The 19,504-nt window shown below is 41.0% G+C and overlaps 1 protein-coding gene and 1 pseudogene across 2 annotated transcripts in view; one reads left to right on the top strand and one right to left on the bottom strand.

Moving 5' to 3' along the window:
• p115 (General vesicular transport factor p115) overlaps positions 1 to 19,504 on the top strand; it is a 764,785-nt gene that overhangs the window by 216,499 nt on the left and 528,782 nt on the right. The window lies entirely within an intron of this gene.
• LOC137647329 (uncharacterized) lies at positions 10,959 to 11,927 on the bottom strand (annotated as a pseudogene).

Here is a 19,504-nt window from a genome sequence, read left to right as displayed (position 1 = left end):
GGGCCTCGTGAGGGTTGCCCACTCACGAGTAGGACTCGAACTTAACTGGCTTCTACTCATATAATTGGGGCGTTCTTATTTCCCCTACATTTCTTGGGGGTTTGAGGGCTTCTCTCGCCTAAGGGTAGCAGTGGCAGGTGATGTAACGGCACAATACTGGTTCTCACTCTGCGTCCCCTCTCCCCGGTGTACCTGTTGATATGGAAACAGATTCAGTACACGTGTGCTTGGGTCAGCAAATACCCAGCAATATTGAAAGCGGCTCGAACTGCTTCCCACAAAACCCATGAATCAGGGAGACGAAGTCATACGTCGACAATATCCGCCCTACTTCCTGCGCATTTACTTTACTATTTAGCTTTTGTTTAAAAGCATTGATTTTTCTGTGACATAGAAAACTGGTCACCTTGCTAGTTGTTGCAAATCCATTGCAAAGTCATCACATGCGGTCTCTGAAGCAACTCTGAGGGATGCAGCTACGACCGAGGGAGATGTGACAACGCAGCATAAGGGGATGGCACACTGGGACCAGACGGATGTTAGTGACATAGAAGACAGCTGTGAATTCTCTCAGCGAAGAGTAAATTCTATTTTTAGAATAAACTCCACTGTGCCTATGTCTGATTCACCATATGAAATGCTTTATCAACAATCAGAAAGGCGATTTCGAAATGGATAGTGGAAGTCATGTTTTTACAATATGTCAAAGTGATTCAGCCAGAGCAGGTGTTGTTATTCCTCCAACTAAGCACCGTGTTTGTGGGTACAGTGGGAATGCTATAAATTTATGTGGAGAAACTTATGTAAATGTGACTTATGGTCCCAAAATGTTGAAACACAAATTCTTAATTGTAAATTCCAATAATGTTAATCTGTTAGGTAGGGATTTATGTCGAAAGATGGATATTAAACTTGTTACCTGATGTTATGCAACATTCTGATAAGATAAATAATGTAAATGTGAGTAAATATGATAACGTCAGGAATAGAATTTTGTCTGAATTCAAAACATATTTAGGTGATGAATTTCAGTCTGACGTAAAACATACTGTCTCTTTAAATGTCAAGTCTGATGCAAGGCCAATTTTTGCAAGAGCTTGACCTGTTCCATTGCGTTTACGAAGTAAGGTAAAAGAAGAGCTTGACAGGTTTATTGCTAGTGGTAAGATATCTAAGATATATTCCAGTGATTGGGCGTCACCCACAGATAATGTGTTAATGTTATGAAGGATGAGAATCACATTCGAATATGTGAGGATTTTTCAGTTACTGTGAATAAATTCCTTGATCCAGTACAGACTCCATTATCTTCTATTGACGAGGTCATTGCACAAGTTGGCTCTGCAACAGTTTTCTCTAAAATTGATTTGCTGCATGCATTTTTACAGTTGCCATTAGATGAAGAATCTAAGAAATATACAACAATTAACACTTGTGGAGGGTTGTATCTATACAATTATCTCCCATTTGGCTTACAGGATAGTCCCGGTATATTCCAATCATTTATGTTACAGTTACTGAATGACATTAATTATTTGATTATTTACCGGGATGATCTACTTAATTTGCCTCCTAATGTTGATGAGCATACTGTTACCTTGAGGAGAGTAGTAAATACTCTTCAGGATGCTGGTATCAAAGTTCGTAACAATAAATATTCCCTTTTTACAGATGAGGTGCATTGTTTAGGGCATATTTTCAATAGTATGGGGGTGCCTACCGACCCAGGAAAAGTTCGTTCCATTGTTTATGCTCCTGCAGTACCTGCACCCAAAGAGTTAAAACCATTGCAAGCATTCTTGGGACTTTGTAACTATTATAAACAGTTTCTTCATAATTTCACTGATGAGTTTGCCTCATTGTATAGATTATTGCATAAAAAAAGCAAGATTTGTATGGAATCAAGAACAGCAGAAGTGCTTTGATACTGTTAAGGTATTATTCATATCTCACAGGGTTCTACAGTTGTATAATCCAGGTTATGAAACCTTGTTGGAAACAGACAGTTCAGAATGTGGGATTGCTGCTGTACTAATGCAACGGAAAGATATGTACTCGCAGTGGCTGCCTGTAAAATTTGCATCACGTACTCTGAACAATGCGGAACGTAATTACTCAAATCTGGAAAGAGAAGCATTGTCTGTGGTGTTTGGGTGTGAAAAATTCAGTTAATTTTTTCTTGGTCCAAAATTCATTGTTAGGAATGATCAACAACCTTTGCGTAAACTTTTCTCCCATAAAGCAGGCGTACCTTTCACATGTTCTGCTAGGTTACAGAGTTGGTATTAAAACTAGCTCAGTTTAATTATTGTTTTGAATATTCAAAAATCACAGATAATGTTAACAGTGATTGTTTAAGTAGACTGTATCTACCTGAATATGGTCATGATTGTGAGCCATATGAACTAATCTTTACTGTAAATTCCCTGTCGGATATGAATATAACCTGTGTTGAAATTCAAAAGGGGACAGATAAGAATGAAAGTTTATCTGAATTGAAACATTGTATAGAATATGGTGTTCCTATCAATGCTAAGTTTAACTTGTTGCCATATAAGAACGTTCTGAAGTGTATGTCTATTATGAAAGGCTGTATTCTGTATCAGAATTGTGTTTCAATTCCTCATTCTGTACGGCAAATGGTATTAGAGGGATTTCATGTAGGCCATCCAGGAATATGTAGTATGAAGTCTTTAGTGCGCTCTCTTATCTGGTACCCTAACATTGATCATGATGTTGAAAGGCTGGTTATAAATTGTGAGTTGTGTCAGTCTGTTCAAGTAAGACCAAGTAAGAATTAACATATACTATGGCCTACTCCACCGAGGCCTTGGTCTCGTGTTCATATAGATGATTTATTCTATGAATCTCATACATGTCTTATTATTGAGGATGCACTTAGTAAGTATATAGAAGTGGAAATAATGCATAGTACGAGTGCAAATGAAACAATTGACACTTTGCGTTTGGTGTTTTCACATAATGGATTGTGTGACACACTCGTATCAGATGATGCTTCGTGTTTCACCAACAGTAAATTTAAACAGTTTCTGGAGAACAATGACATTATTCATATAACTCCTCCTCCCTATTCACTGTCAAGTAATGGTCAAGCAGAGAGGGGGTTAAGGGTTGTAAAAGATTTGCTTAAGAAAAATCAAAGTGGTGAATCATTCAAAGCACGCTTGGCTCAAGTCTGATTCCATTATCGTAATGTTCCACATTCTGTTACTAACATTCCCCTATCAGTGTCCTTTAATAATAGAAAGTTTGTATTGGTCAAATATAGAATAAACTGTAAGGATAACGTCCTGCAATGCTTGTAGCACTCTTTTTACCTTTGTACAAATTCTGTGTAAATATCCTGTAAATATTGTTTATGCACTTAGGCGCAGAATCACCTGCCCTTCATTCTTATATAAGATTCACTGTTATATGTCAAGCGTGGGTTTTATATTAACCATAAAATCAATGCAAGAAAACACAAATGCCCTGCATTTCTCACATGTTCGCGGTCGGACGGTCACCTACCCAGGTAACAACAATTCCATCTCGGAAATAAAGCATCACTCGACTATGGTCTGTCTCTTATAATTCACAACTGGTGACCCCGGAGTTTTCCCTTAATGGATTTACAACGGCGATTTCCAAAGAAATCGTTTGGGCTCGCGACTCCATTCACCTCAACGCCATTGATGGACTCATCACGGCGCAAGTTATTTTGCGTTTTGGCGTTAGCAAAATTTTGCTACGGAGTTTCCTCTAACGGACTTATGACGGCGATTTCGACAAATCGTTTGGGCTCGCAACTCCACATACCCTAACGTCACTAATGGACTCATTACTCCGTAAATCATTTTGCATTCTGGCGTTTCCAAACGCAGTTTTTTGCCACAGCAATTAGCAACTACTCGGCTGCTTGGAATTTCTACTCCATTAGCGGACTAAATACGACTCACAACTGAGTTTCGGTGTGTGAGGTCAGATGAGAGATTCAGAAGTCAATAGTACCTCGCCCCTCACAACCAAAGGGCACGGTGCAGTAGTCACGCAAACAACACAAACGGCCACACAAATGTCGATGGGACAGAAGTTACAGCTGCCTCCATTCACACTGGACGCAGCAACGGTATGGTTTCAGCATGCAGAGTCCCACTTCAGGTTGGCAAACATCACTGACGAATTGAAAAAATCTGATATTGTGATGGTAATGCTGACACCGGAAGCCTTCAAAAGAATCTCCTCCTGGCTGAAACAGAGGCCGGGACCCATGAGGTACAGCGACCTTAAAAATAAATTAACGGTGGTCTATGATCTCCCGGTACCCCTGAGGGCCCAGCGTGCCCTCGACCTAATGACAATGCCCCTCAGTGACATCCTCCCCTCAGCAGCCTGGGACGAACTGTTGGACCTCCTCTAGCTGAACAAGCTCGACAGCGACGGGCAGTCCAGCGAGATAAGCCTATCAAGGGAGATCTTCCTCTGTCGTCTTCCCCGAAGCATCTGTGCCCAGCTGGAGGGTGCCGAGGACCTGGAAATGTCATTGTTGGTCACAAAGGCCGACAAACTCCACCTGGCACCCGGGCTGCCAGATACGACATCACCACCTCCATCAACGCCATCATGGAGGAGACAGATGAGTACATACCGGAGCCAGATGATGTAGGGATCAACGCAATCCAAGATACAAGTACTCCTGCCCACGGCCCCCACCGCACCGACAGCAGCAACGACACCAACAGGAGCAAGGGCAACGACAAGAGGACCACTACCATAAGGGCCCCAAGCTTCCCAGATGATGCTACTTCCACCGAGTATGGGGGAAAGGGGCGCGGAAGTGTGTTCATTCATGTGCCCATCCAAAAAAGTAGGTGGGCGACCACGCCTACAAGCAACCGTGGAGTAGGTGAGGCCCGATCACACGGGCTTCTACCTCCTCGACGTCAACTCAGGAAAAAGGTTCCTGGTGGATACCGGTGCTACAGTGTCAACGATCCCACCCCTGAAGTTCGACCACAGCTTCCCATCAGACGACAGGGCTGCTTTGGTTGCCATGAATGACAGCCCCATCACCTGTTATGGGACAAGGACACTGGAGATATCCATCATGGGCCGGAACTACAGCTGGCGTTTCCTGATCGCAGACGTCAAGGGGCCCCTCCTGGGCGCCGACTTCCTCTCTCACCATGGACTGCTGGTAGACGTGCGTCGCAAACGACTAGTGGACCACGGACCTACCGGTCCCACCATCTATCCAGTGGGCCCAGCCTCCCCAGGGTGTGCTCAGTCATGCCCCACAAATATGGCTGCCTGCTGCAGGAATTCCTGGAGGATTTCAAACCCGAGCTCCGACAACTGGAGGGTGTCCACGCCAAACATGGGATATTCCACCATATCTCTACGACTGGCGCCCTAACCTACTGCAGGTTCTGACACCTCCCTCCGTAGAAGCTTCAGGACGCCAAGCATGCCTTCCATGAGACGGGGCACATGGAAATCTGCTAAAAGGCCCCCAGCCCTTGGGCCTCTCCACTGCATATGGTCAAGAAACATGATGGGAGTTGGAAGCCCTGCGGTGATTATAGACGCCTCAATCTGACCACGATACCTGACCACTACCCATTGCCCAACATGCAGGATCTCACTGGAGCCCTCCACGGGACTATTATTTTCTCCAAGATGGACCTCTTAAAGTCCTATTTTAAAATCCCTGTGCACCCCGACGACATCCCAAAGAGGGCCATCATCACCCCCTTCGGGTCCTACGTCTTCTCCTACTCGACGTTTGGCCTGAGAAACGCTGGGGCGACTTTCCAGCGTCTGATGGACAGCATTTTGGGGGACCTTCCCCTCTGCACTGTCTACGTCAATGACATCCTCATGTTCTCCAAGACGCAGGAGGAACACCTGGCGCACGTGAGGACGGTTCTGAAGCAACTGCAGGAGAATGGCCACGTGGTACGCTTCGACAAATGCACTTTCAGGGCTGAGAAGGTGGGGCTCCTGGGGCACGAACTCTCAAAAAGGGGCGTGCGCCCCGTGATGTCGAAGGTAGATTCCATAAACAAGCTCCCGACGCCAACCTCTGTGAAGTCCCTCCAGGAATTCATCAGCATGGCAAACTATTGCCGGAGGTTCCTACCCAACATCGCCGGCGTGATGACCCCTTTCTCAAGGTCCTGAAGGGGAAACTAAAGAAGCTACAGTGGGGTCCCACTCAACAAGAAGCCTTCACGCAAACAAAGATTGCCCTCTGCAAGGCCACAACGCTGGCCTACCAGGACCCGAGGCCCCCCTGAGGTTAACTACAGACGCCAGTAACATTGCATGCAGTGCCATCCTGGAGCAGGTGATCAACGACGTGTCCCAAGCACTCGCCTGCTTCAGCAAGACGTTAAAACCACCCAAGACTCGCTACAGCACTCCCGACCACGAGCTTCTGGCAGTGTGGTACACTGCCAGACATTTCAAATACTTGCTGGAGGGAACCTCATTCCCAATCCAGACAGACCACCAGCCTCTGGTCCACGCTTTCACCAAGCCTAGGGACGCATGATCCGCCCAACAGCAACAACATCTGGATGCCATCTCCCGAGTTCGGTTGTACGATCAGCTACATCCCAGAGAAAGAATCTGGTGGTCGACGCTCTGACAAGAATCAGTATAAACTCCATCAGCATTGGGGCGTACTACGAGGACATCACCCAGGAACAAATGGTCAACTCCGCCACAGCAGACTCAAGGTCCTCTTCGACCTCCCTTCAATGGGAGGATGTCAAGTTATGTCCTAACGGCCCCACTCTACTCTGTGATACCAGCACAGGCCGCCCTCGACCTTTCATCCCTCCATCGAGACGAAGACTGGTATTTGATGTCATCTATGACCTCTCGCACCTCTCGTCAAGGACTACCACTATGCTGATGACCAACAAGTTTGTGTGGCCAGGGATCAGGAAGGACGCACGCGAGTGGGAACGTGCATGCACAGCCTGCAAAACCAGCAATGTTGGCCATCACACTGAGTCAGGAGTCGGCAGTTTCCCTCAACCCAAAAGACGGTTCGGACACATACACAACGACATCTTGGGGCCCTTACCACCCTCAGGCGACACCAGGTACCTCTTCACAATCATCGACTGTTCAACAAGGTGGCCAGAGGCGACTCCCTTGACCGAAGTATCATCGGATGCCTGTGCCCAGGCCCTTCTCTCTACCTGGATCAGCCGTTTCGGGGTTCTGGATGACACGACAACCGACAGAGGTCCCGCTTTCATCTCGGACCTGTGGGCATCCCTCGCCTGCCTGATGGGGACCAAACTGCACAGCACAATGGCCTACAACCCTGCGGCCAACAGTATGGTTGAAAGAAGCCACCAGTCCCTGAAGGCAGCCTTAATGGCCCGATGCACAGACGAGCATTGGGTCAAGCAACTTCCTTGGGTCCTCGGTCTTCGAACGACCCCAAAAGCTAACGTCGACGCCTCTTCGGCAGAAAAAGTCGATTGGGGAGACACTGGTGGTCCCTGGCAAGTTCTTCCCCTCCAATCCAGACAACGAAGATGTCAGCCTTGCCCAGCTACAGGAAAGGGCAGGAAAATTCACACCCTGCCACAAAACGTACGCGGATAGGACAAAGCATTTCAGGCCTACCTCGCTGGACACCTGCCGCTACGTCTTCATCAGACAGGACGGTCACCGGTCCCCCGCTCTCACGTCCTTACAAAGGGCCCTATCGCATGCTGGAGAGAACGAAGAAGGCATTTAAAATCATGGTCCACGGAGCAGAAGACTATGGCTGACCTTGGATAGATTAAAGCCTCCTCATATAGAAAGCAGCATCGACGTACACGAGCAGCAAGGTCGGCGCCCACGAGTGCCTCCCCAGAACAAACAAATAGAAGATGCAAAAAGCCCAACCAGACGTGGTTCAAAGAAACCACAACCAGCAGTCAAACCCCATGGTTCTCCCCACTAGGGGAGAGTGTAACGGCCCTTCAGCCCTAGTGTCCCGACGAAGGGGCCGCCTGCAACCCCCGTCTCGCTACAGAGATTAAAATGCATATTTATGTTGACCCATTTATGTCTTTTTCATACAATCATTAAAAAATTTTCCCTTTTTAATAATTGTCTTGGGGGGAATTAGTTATAAGGACAACGTCCTACAACGTTTGTAGCACTCTTTTTACCTTTATACATATTCTGTGTAAATACCCTGTAAATATTGTTTATGCATTTAGGCGCAGAATCACCTGCCCTTCATTTTTATGTAAGACTCACTGTTATATGTCAAGCATGGGCTTTTATATTAAGCATAAAATCAATGTAAGAAAACACAAATGCCCCCATTTCTCACCTGTTCGAAGTTCACTACAATTCCGTCCGCACAGGTCAATGTATTCGACCCGTCTCGGAAATAAAGCATCACTCGACTATGGTCTGTCTCTTATACTTCACAAAACTCTAAATATGCTGCTGATAAACCATCTTGAGAATTCAAACAAATAAATAAATTTGAGGTAGGTGAAAAAGTTCTGGCACCTAACTTGAGAGATGGTCCGAAATGGTTTCATGGTATAATTGTCCAGGAATTAGATGTCATATGGAAACGACACTGTAACCATCTATTGTCAATTATAGGTTCGGGAAAAAAAAGCAACAACAATGAGTCCAGTTGTGCATCATCCTATAATGAATTACCTGCTCACTAACAAATAGTGCAACCTTATATTGCTGCTGGGTCCCCTTCCAATGCTACGCCTACAATAACATAAATGTACCAACTACTAGGGTCGCCTGTGATATTCCTGTAACAGATGTGCCTCCCATCAGGCACTCAGCTAAAAATTGAAACTCTGTTATGATGAATATTAGAGATAATATGGTGTGTGCTCATTGCAATGATTTCCAAGGTTATTCTTCCATTATAATTTTTTTATTTTGTGTTTTCATTTAGAAAGGAGCAATTAAATTATTGTATATTACTTTAGTCTAGTTTAAATTATAATAAACTCCATTTACAGTTATTATTGTGACATCTTCATTACATCATGCCTACGGCGGTGGGGCCGTTGAATTTCAAATCAGTGTCTGACTGTCTGCCTCAGTGAACTAGAGAATACATCTCTTGCCAAGCACTCGTCTTTCCATAACCAATTAGAACGAATACAAAATAAACTGAAGTAATTAAGAAGTTTGAAGAATTATTACACCACCTTTTAGACTAGATTAGTTCTTCGTTTTACTCGATTTAGTTTTAACTGGCTTTTACATAAATTTGGCTGAGTGTATGGGATTGTGTGTATAAATTTGTGGTTTAGAGACTAATCCAGTCCTGGGTCATAAGACCACGTGACCGACCCCATTGTAATCATTTGCTATTGTAACAAACCTCGAGTCACGCATATTTTGCATTTCTTTTATTTCGTTTCGTGCTTGTTTAACCTCTTTTACCACTGTTAAGATGTCCGTTTTAACCATGTAACTTTTATGTAATAAAATAGCAAGATTAAGGTAATTACACCCTTTCGTATTACTACTCTCTTCTTTATTATGTCCAACATGAATATTCAGTCTCGTGACAGTACACTCGATATATCAAAAGGAGCAATTCTAAATACCTTAAGACTAATAATGTGTTAGCGAGTGACTTTATATTCATTATATGCTCTAAAGGTAAAAATCCTTATCTTTAACTTTGAATTTGCTACAATACATCACTGCTCCCTCCATTGCCATTGTCTCAATAATTTCATCACGTAAAATTCCTGCCCAGCATCCCACTGGGGTCCCTGGGATAGAGCCGAAACAGAGCCTAAGAGTGGAATAGCTTTAAACCTGGCAAAGCTAAGTCAGGCCTTAAAATTACTTTTATTTCACGTGTGTAGTTTTCAGGCCTCTGAACAGAATACAGTTTTACATTTAGAGTGAAGGCATGTGAATTAAATCATCAAAGTCGTTACCAGGGTGTTGTACCTTAAGTGTTAGTGCTTCCCCTGCCCCTACTGATCTTTGCTTATATGGTGTAGGGAGTTTTTCCCGGAACAAGTTCCCACTCAACATCTCCACAATATGTATGCATGATATATATATATATATATATATATATATATATATATATATATATATATATATATATATATATATATATATATATATATATATATATATATATATATATACAGAGAGAGAGAGAGAGAGAGAGAGAGACCATAGCCAGTACCAAACATAACAGTAGGAGAAGTAAAGAGAGCATTAAAAGGCATATAAAGAGGCAAAGCAGCAGAAGATGGGTGTTAAGAATTTTCTTCACTCTTCTTCTTTCCTTTTGCATTTTGATCTCGCTCCCAATATAGTAGTTACCCTTGAAGTATTCCCTTCCATACTTTACGTTTTCTTTTATTGATCACGGGAGAACTGCGCTCAAATGAACTTGTTGACAAAACACTATGTTCGTGACGTCACTGCATAGAAACGCAAGATAATGACCAGGGCCGGATTTAGGCATGTGGAGACCCCTGGGCAATCTATGTGTAGAGGCCCACCCTGCTTGAGGGCGTGGCGAGCGAAGCAAGCCTCACCGGAGGGGGGGGGGGGGCGGCGCCGCTGTAAGCTCCACCGGGAAATCATCATTGCCGGTCCTGTCAGTAATGAATTTTGGTCATCTTAATCTTAATCATGTGTGCAAAATGACCTCTCCTGGCTCCATACACTCGAGTATAGAAAGATTTTGAAAAGCAATTTCAAATAAATAGCATATGTTTTATTACCATAAATCTAAATATGTTAGTTTGCCTTCACTCATCAGGATTCTTCACACCTGACTGTACAAACTGACCATTTTTCGAAGGTGATTAGGAAGCATGACCCATACTCAGTGCCGCCAATCTTAAAATCAAAACTAAAGTTTCTTCGTAGAATAGAAAAACTATAGCGGTATCTGTATTTACAGACCAGACACTTTACGAGACAGCCCTTGCAAATTTGGTGATCATTATGTCAAAGTCAGTGTCTCTGAGGATGTCATACTCAATGCTCATCAAAGCCAGGTGACTGAGTCGATCATGATGCCTTGTAGTACGAAGTCTGTTTTTTATATACTTCATTTTGCTGAATGAACGTTCTCCGGAGCAATTTGTGACCATAAGCACCAAGTACATCCGTAGTAATATCTCAACATTAGGAAAACTATCTGCAACTTTCTTGTCTAGCAGCAATTTGTAAAGGAAATGTTCCTTCCCAAAGCTATCAGTCTTAACATAATCATCCAGAAACTGAGTGAAAAAAGCTGCAAACTGTACAAGTTCAACACCAAGTGATTGATCCAGATCATCTTTATATTCACAAACTAATTTTACTGCAGCTACTTCTATTTCAGTACAGCTCAGTGATTTCAGTCCAGATGAGAAACCGAAAAGGTAACAGGTGTTCTCGTAGGCCTTCAAACGTTGATTAAGGGAACTCAAAAACTAATCAATTACTGGAAGAAAATTATCAACACGAAACTTTCCAGAGTGAGAAAGAGTTACTTCCTCAGATTGTTCATAATCAAACGGATTCAGGCGCACATTGTGGTGACGAATGCGTGGTGGAGAATATTCATCGGTTCCAGATAAGTCCTATCCCTTTTTCTCATAAACATGAAAGCACTCTAGCTTTTCACGTACAAAACATTCCAAGGACTTCAACACTGCTACTGCTGTGTTCAGATCAAGTTTTGGGTCTTGCAGTGTGTTACTTGTAGCATCAACTCGACCAAGAATGTCATGCCAAAAAACAACATAAATGGCAGTCTCTAATTTGAGCATCTTGTCATGGAGTCCATTGGCCTCATACCATGCTTTGGCTAGCTCATTTTCATCACTTTCTATTTTGGCAAGAGCTTCACAGATTGGGTGATATCCTTGAATAAGTACTTTCACGGCATCTGCTTGACAGGACCATCGTGTTGTAGAAACCCTCTTTGGCACCGATACTGGACCAGATTCAACAGTTTCCAGTAGGTCTGTGAGTATTGCATACCGATGTGTAGAAGCTGTGAAAAACACATAAACTGCCACCAGAAAACTGAAAAATGTGAGAGCTTCCTGACAACATTCAGCTGCAGCTTTTCCAACAAGGTTCAGTGAATGACCAAAACAGGGTATCCAAACTGCATGAGGATTTTCAGCTGCCACTTTGGCTTGCAGGCCACTATATCTCCCACTCATAGCAGAGGCGTTATCATATGACTGACCATGACGATTTTGAATGTCAATGTCATTATCTTCAAGAAACTTTTTTAATCCTCCAAACATTTCTTGAAACTTGTGTCCTTGGTTTGACAAAAACTTCACAAATCTCTCTACAGGGGTGTCATGCTCCATGTATCTCAAAATCAGACTTAGTTGATCAACGTGGCCTTCATCTGGTGTGGAATCAAGAAAAATTGAGTAGTATTTTGACAATTTTATGTGTGAAATGATTTCATTTAAAACTTCATTACCCATTAGGCTGACTAATTCTTCACAGATGGTTGAAGACAAATAATTTGTATGACCACTGCCACAATTTGCATGTTTCTGGATGTGTTGCCTGAGGAAATCATCATACTCAGCCAGAAGTTCTGATAATCCTACATAGTTTCCATTATGAGGAGATCCAATTTTTTCATCATCCCCACGAAGAGCTAGGCCGTGTTCACATGCAAATTTCAGCCCACTCACTAGTCTCTTTATAACACTTTGCCATTATTGTTCAATTTGATTCACTTGCAACTCAAATTTAGAGTCTATACTTCCAGCTCCCACTGCACGAGTTGCTGCTGATAAAACTGCTTGAAGGTGGTCTTTGGATTGTTCATGGTCAACAAGTCGATTACTAGCATGATTTCAGTCACAGAATCCATCAACTGTGAATTGAGATTTCGTAGCACCCATCAATTTACAAAAAAAAAAAAAAAAAAAAAAAAAAAAAAAAAAAAAAAACAGATTTTCTAGTTTGTTGGGGAGAAACAGAGCCATGAACACTTCACAACCTCCCCATTTCGATTCTTTCGCTCGAACAGGGTTGGTGTGCATTTACGACTGATATTGTGTGTATCCTTTTTACATGTTTGTGTCGCTGATTTAGCATACAATATTTTGGCATCACTGTATTGCAGATCCTCAGCTCCTTTCACAGCCCAATAATCAACGAATTCTTTTGTCAACTTTTCTAGCCATAAACCGATATCATTGAGTTGTGTAGTCGTTTGTTGGTTCACTTGCTTTGACAATGAAGATGAATCAGTCTTCAGATCAGAGACATCATTCTGGCCATATCCTCCAGGTGAATAATGAGCTGGTGTTTTTGCAGCAGTTCCCTGTTCTGATTGTCCTGTAGATAGGAGATAATTTTAGGGGTTACTGTAAACATAGCCTAAATTTCTAATAATATCACGTTTTTTACTTTGGTTTTACTGTAGTTTTCCGTGATGAAAAAAGATCAATCATAAATATCCACAATTTTGTTTTATTCCTGACATAAAAACTTTTATTCCTTATATATTTACTGAAATTAAAAATTATTTAAGCCTGGGTCCTTTTTTTGAGGCCCCCTAAAATGTGGAGGTCCCTGGGCAGGTGCCCTCTTTGCCCCATTCCCCCTCCTAAATCCGGCCCCGATAATGACCGTGCACCTGCGTATGTTGGTTCATTTCTTAACCTACGGGTGTCGAGATGAATCATTATACTGGTTTTGAGTATAATTTTAGTACTGCTGGTTTATAAGCAGTGCTGTGCCAGTTTAGGTCTGAATAGTTTAGAATGTTTGCCCAACGCACGAGCCCTTTGCTAATTACTCTCTTGAATTATTCCTTCAAACAAGCTACTTAATGGCCATTTTGTGGGCAAAGACTACGTCATCAAGTGCTAGGAAGGAGTTCAGATGAACGAGGGACCACGGTAAATTTTCACCATTCTTAGACTAGGGTTAGAATTTTAGATTTTAACGTTATTTGGTACTGCTGGCTTTTTACGTAATTCGGGCTGAATATGTGGGAATTGTTATAGAAATTTGTGTGTGCATTTTTTTCTTTTAGAGACTAGTCAAGTTTCGAGGTCACAGGACTACGTGTCCGACCTTACTTTTGATGATTTGCCATTGCAGAAAACCTCAAGTCTAGAGCTACAATATTCTGATTACTATTTTGCAATTCTTGATTGGTTTTAATTATTTACCAATGTTAAGATCTCCGATTGAACATTGAACACTGGGATTTTTTAATAAAGTACTTAGATTAGGTAAATATAGCTCTTCGTATTTCTACTCCCTTTGATTAATTATGTTTATGATATAAATAGTTAATCTCGGGACAGCATACCCGAGAAATTGAGAGGAGTAAGTCTAAATAAATTAAGGGTACTAGTGTGTTAGCAAGTGACTTGGTATGCATTCTCATTGTTTTGAAGGTAAAAATCCTTCTATCTAACTTTCCTTTTATACATCCCTGCTACCCTCCATTGCCATTTTCTCTATTCATAAAGTAAACCTCCTGTCCAGCATCTCACTGGGGTCCCTGGGATGGTGCCAAAACAATGCCTTAGAGTGGGATAGCTTTAGAATTGACAAAGCTAATTGGGCCATCAAATCACCCTATTTCACGTGTGGAGTTGTTAGGCCTCTAGACAGAGAACACTTTTCTATTTAGAGTGAAGGTTTTTGAACTGCATCACCAAAGTTATTACCAGGGTGTTTGTTCCCTTGAGAGTTAGTATTTCTTTGATCATTGCTGTATGTTGTAGGGAGACATTCCCAGAACAACAAGTTCCACACTCAACAATAATAAAGAATAAAACAATTCTCCACAATGGCCTAACAATTGATTTGATAATAGATGGAGGAGATTTTGTAGTAATAAATTTGCTGAACTCTACATCAAATGTCTGTAAGAATACTCTATACCTTCAGCTTGGAAAACTTTATCATTATACTAGTTCACAAAAAGGGAGACACAAAAGTCCTGAAACATTACCGCCCAAAAATTTTACTCTCTGTAATATATGAAATATTTACAAAGTCATATTAGGCCGAATAGAAAGACAGCTAGACTTTAATCAACCAAAAGAGCAGGCAGGCTTTAGAAGGTAGCAGGCTGGCCAGGGCACCAACCACCCGTTGAGATACTACTGCTAGAGAGTTCTTTGGTCCTTTGACTGGCCAAACAGTACTACACTGGATCCCTCTCTCTAGTTACGGGTCATTTTGTCATTGCTTACACATACACCAAATAGTCTTTCCTATTCTTTTCACATTCTACTCTGTCCTCATACACATGAAAACACTGAGATTACCAAACAATTCTTCACTCAAGGGGTTAACTACTGCACTATAATTGTTCAGTGGCTACTTTCCTCTTGGTAAGGATAGAAAAGACTCTTTAGCTATGGTAAGCAGGTCTTCTGAGAAAACAACGCTCCAGAATTAAACCATTGTTTTCTAGTCATGGGTAGTGCCATAGCCTCTGCACCATGGCCTTTCACTGTCTTGGATTAGAATTCTCTTGCTTGAGGGTACACTTTAGCATCTTATTCCACTTCCTCTTGTCTTTTTTTTTTTAAGATTTTATAGTTTATATATGAAAGATTTAATTTAATGTTGTTACTGTTCTTAAAATATTTTGTTTTGATTGTTTATTTCTTCTCTGGCAGTTTGTTTATTTCCTTGTTTCCTTTCCTCACTGCTATTTTTTCCTGTTGGAGCCTTTGTGCTTATAGCATCTTGCTTTTCAAACTACGGTTATAGCTTACCTTGTAATAATAATAATAATAATAATAATAATAATAATAATAACTAGACTGTAACTGGCTAAAGCCAGTGGCGGAGGATTCCCCTGCAAAATAGGTGTGGAAATGCTTTCGTCAATCAGTAAAAGATATTGCGTAATGGTTTATTGGCCTAATGACGCCTTGATTAAATTTTGAGTTATGTTAACAAACTATTCTAAAGCAATTTATCTGTATAATAGCAGATATATGGAGGTAAAACATAGGCAAAAATTACAAATATAGAGAAATTGACTTTTGAACTTGAAGACAATGGGCACTTACAAGGTCATGTGAAGGTCACGGGTTAAATGTGACCCCATATTCTGAAAGAGCATGTGCGAATGGGGGTGGGGGGGGGGGTGACAACAAAACATCACTTTTAGCCCACGTCAAATTTTTTCCATGAAATAGCCATATGACCTTGAAAATGAGGGTCAAGGTCAAATTTGACATTTGATTTGGAGGTTTTATGCATATGTTTGGGGTAGTTTACTATAGCATGCTATGACCAAAAACCAGTATTTCATGGAGAAATTGCCAAAGTCATGATTTCTGCAATGTCAAAAATAGTTAAAAATCTATGTTAAAAAAAGTAATTAAGCAGTCGCTACAAAAGTTAAGCTAACCTTAGATAAATATATAGGGCATAATATGCCATTAAGATCAGGGCTCTGGCCCTTCCAGTTTTTGAGATCTCGGAAACAAACCTGTTTTGAGCCAGTTTGGCCATTAGCGACCTTGTCCTTGACCTACTTGCATTAAAGTAGGGCAATATCTGGGGATTTACCTCTGTATCATTATCCATAAGGCCCTTAGCCATACGGCTTATACTTTAGGCCTAATGGCAATTTCAAATTTTACAAATTTCGCCTTTAAAAGCCCCTGTGACCTTGAAAAGTAGGTCAAGGTCACTTAAACTCAGTCTATGGCATATTCTTACCATAGACTACCTATGATAATTATTTCAGATTTCTAGCGAAAAAAAAAAAACGCGCGGTAAGAATGATAATAATACTACCAAAAACAATAGTATTCCCCTATGGGGTATCCCAATAATAATAATGATAATAATAATAATAATAATAATAATAATAATAATAATAATAACTGAGCATGCCCATATAATCAACCAGTTAATGGAATCAACAGAGTATGAGAAACCCTTATGCATGGCATTTATACACTACGAGAAAGCTTTTGATTTGTCAAAACATCGGCAGTAATGAAAGCCCTTCAAAAACAAGGAAAAGAAGAATCTTATGTTAGAACACTTGTTGATATTCATAGCCTACAGGAAACTTTAATAGCTATGCGGAGAGTCATGAAAGAAATGCTAAAAAACAGTATCTTCCCCCATCGAAATTAGCTGTAAATTAAATGTAAGTCAGACAAAAAGTATAGGCCTATAGAAAAGGACGACCCCGATGCACTCACTACTCTAGAGCAAGATAACCAGATCATTGATAAGTGAATTGTTGTTTTTATTGATTTTATCCTTTATGATTACGTTAAACAACAATATATTTTCACCGATAATTATCATACGCAAGTCAAGTAGGCTCTTAGCCTACCTAAAAATAAAATTTCATACTATTAGGCCTAGACCTAGTGTTGTTACATTGTTTCTTAATGGGTGCTTGACAATAATTGAAACCATACATAATCAATAGAACATTTTTATCATTATAGTTTGCCCCTTTAAATTTTTTCAATAAAAACATATCAGATTCTAAAATTACAAGTATACCACTATGTCCATTTCAAAGAGAACATATAGGCTTAATAAAATTATGATTCTAGGCCCGATGACAAGACCCTGAAGAGGTTAGCCTTCCAAAACTATCCAGGATTTAATAAAATATGATTACACTTTACAAATTTATTACAAAAATAACCATTTAACAAGGAAATAACACACTATAACACTAATTGATAAATGAAACTGTCTCCCCTAGGGGTCTGTAACATGTGCCCGTGAGGCACAAAGTCCACATCGGACTAAATACACTTAATTTCAATATGATACCTTGGTAGAACACCTACCAAGGTTCTCAGACGTATCTTAGTAAATAAATCTAATCCCCAATCACTGGGATCACAATGTTACAGACATATAAATTACACTTCACACTCGGAAAAAGACTAGGGGGAACCGACCTGGTTTCACGCGGCTTGGAGCGGAGACAGAGAGAGTAACAATTGGAACTTACTTGTTTGGGGGTTTAGGCAGAGAGGACGACCGTAGCTCTGGACAGCTCCGAAGAAAACTACGATCTCCCACGCTAACTAAAGTGTCCTTGGGAGAGGGGAGGGAATTCTTACGTTATTTATTCAATAAGGGGTCTGATAAAGCTTCTTTATCGACCACAAGACGGAGAAACTGTCAAAGTCTTACTTCAGATCAAAGGGTAAGCTTAATACTTCGGCTGAAGGCCATAATTTGCCGTAATCCACCAAACTAGAGAGTCCTTGGCTCTAAACATATACATCGATATTTTTTATCGTGGTGCAATAATACAAGATGATTTTTGTGATTCGTAAAGAACAAATACTTTGTTTCTCTGACACCTGCTCCTTCCCCACCAGGTGGTTGAATTTTATGCTCCAATATCGTCACGTATTGGACCATAGTCATTCGCAGCAACGCCCGCGAGATCTTCCAATCTTACCTCAATTTAACATAACGTTTGTGGAGTTAAATGGCGGGACTTTCGAGTGATCAGTTCGAAACTCCCGACACCCTTCACGGAAACTTATGCCCGAACTGCTGTAGTTGCCAGATGTTGCTTTTTATGTTGACAATTTGTCCGAAAATAAAAGTAGCCTACACAGTATCACCACTTATGAACGTGACTGTACTACGTATGTCAACCATGTGAGTGATTGTATCAGTCACTTTTCTATCTTTTTTTTTTTTACTCTCAGATAAGTCGGTTAACGATGGTTATATAGTGTACGAAGTGTGCTATAAATGCATTCGGGAAATATATGACGTTACAATGAATTACCATAATAGATTGAAAGTCCCTCTGACGAGACACCCTGTTGTAAAAAGAAAGAAAAAAAACACGTAGCCTGGTGGGCTATGTTTTATAAGTGGACTGTGTCTTAATGCTGTTACAGGGGAAAAGGACTTACAGTTTCTAATTTACAGGGAGACATCATTCCCTTCAAACTTCACGCCTTGGCTATCAGGCCTTATTTAAAGAAATAAGCATACAATGAGTTTAAACTTAATTAAGTCGGAACAGACCAACATCACCTTCCTGAAAAGAAAATTAATTAAATTTTCATAAAACATAAATGAAGGAAAGGGGAAAGAAATGTAGGCTACTGTGTTTTGAAATGAAAATTAATTTAATAACGAAAAAAAAGTTAAAAACCCGTTAGACACGTCAAAAAAAAAAAAAGATGAATTAAATTAATCACTAACGTAAAAGTGAATGATACCATGTGACATGCCCACCGATGGAAAAGACTATAACTGTAAAAGACCGATCTCCTTGGTTTGATGGAGACTTTGGTCAAAAAAAAAAGAGGAAAAAAGACATAAAGAAAGAAAGTGGAATAGGTTAAAAACTGAAAGTACTTGGGTAGAATACAAAACTGCTGCGTGTCAATATAACTACCTACTAAGAAGGAAAAAAGTGAATACTATAAGAGAAAGATCCTCGAAGCAGCAACAGACATAAATAAGTTATAATGTCTCCTGAATGGTATAA

The sequence above is a fragment of the Palaemon carinicauda genome, chromosome 9 (genome assembly GCF_036898095.1).
Source record: "Palaemon carinicauda isolate YSFRI2023 chromosome 9, ASM3689809v2, whole genome shotgun sequence".
NCBI lineage: Eukaryota > Metazoa > Arthropoda > Malacostraca > Decapoda > Palaemonidae > Palaemon > Palaemon carinicauda.
The sequence above is the reverse complement of the archived record's forward strand: the minus strand, read 5'-3'. Positions and strand labels throughout refer to the sequence as shown.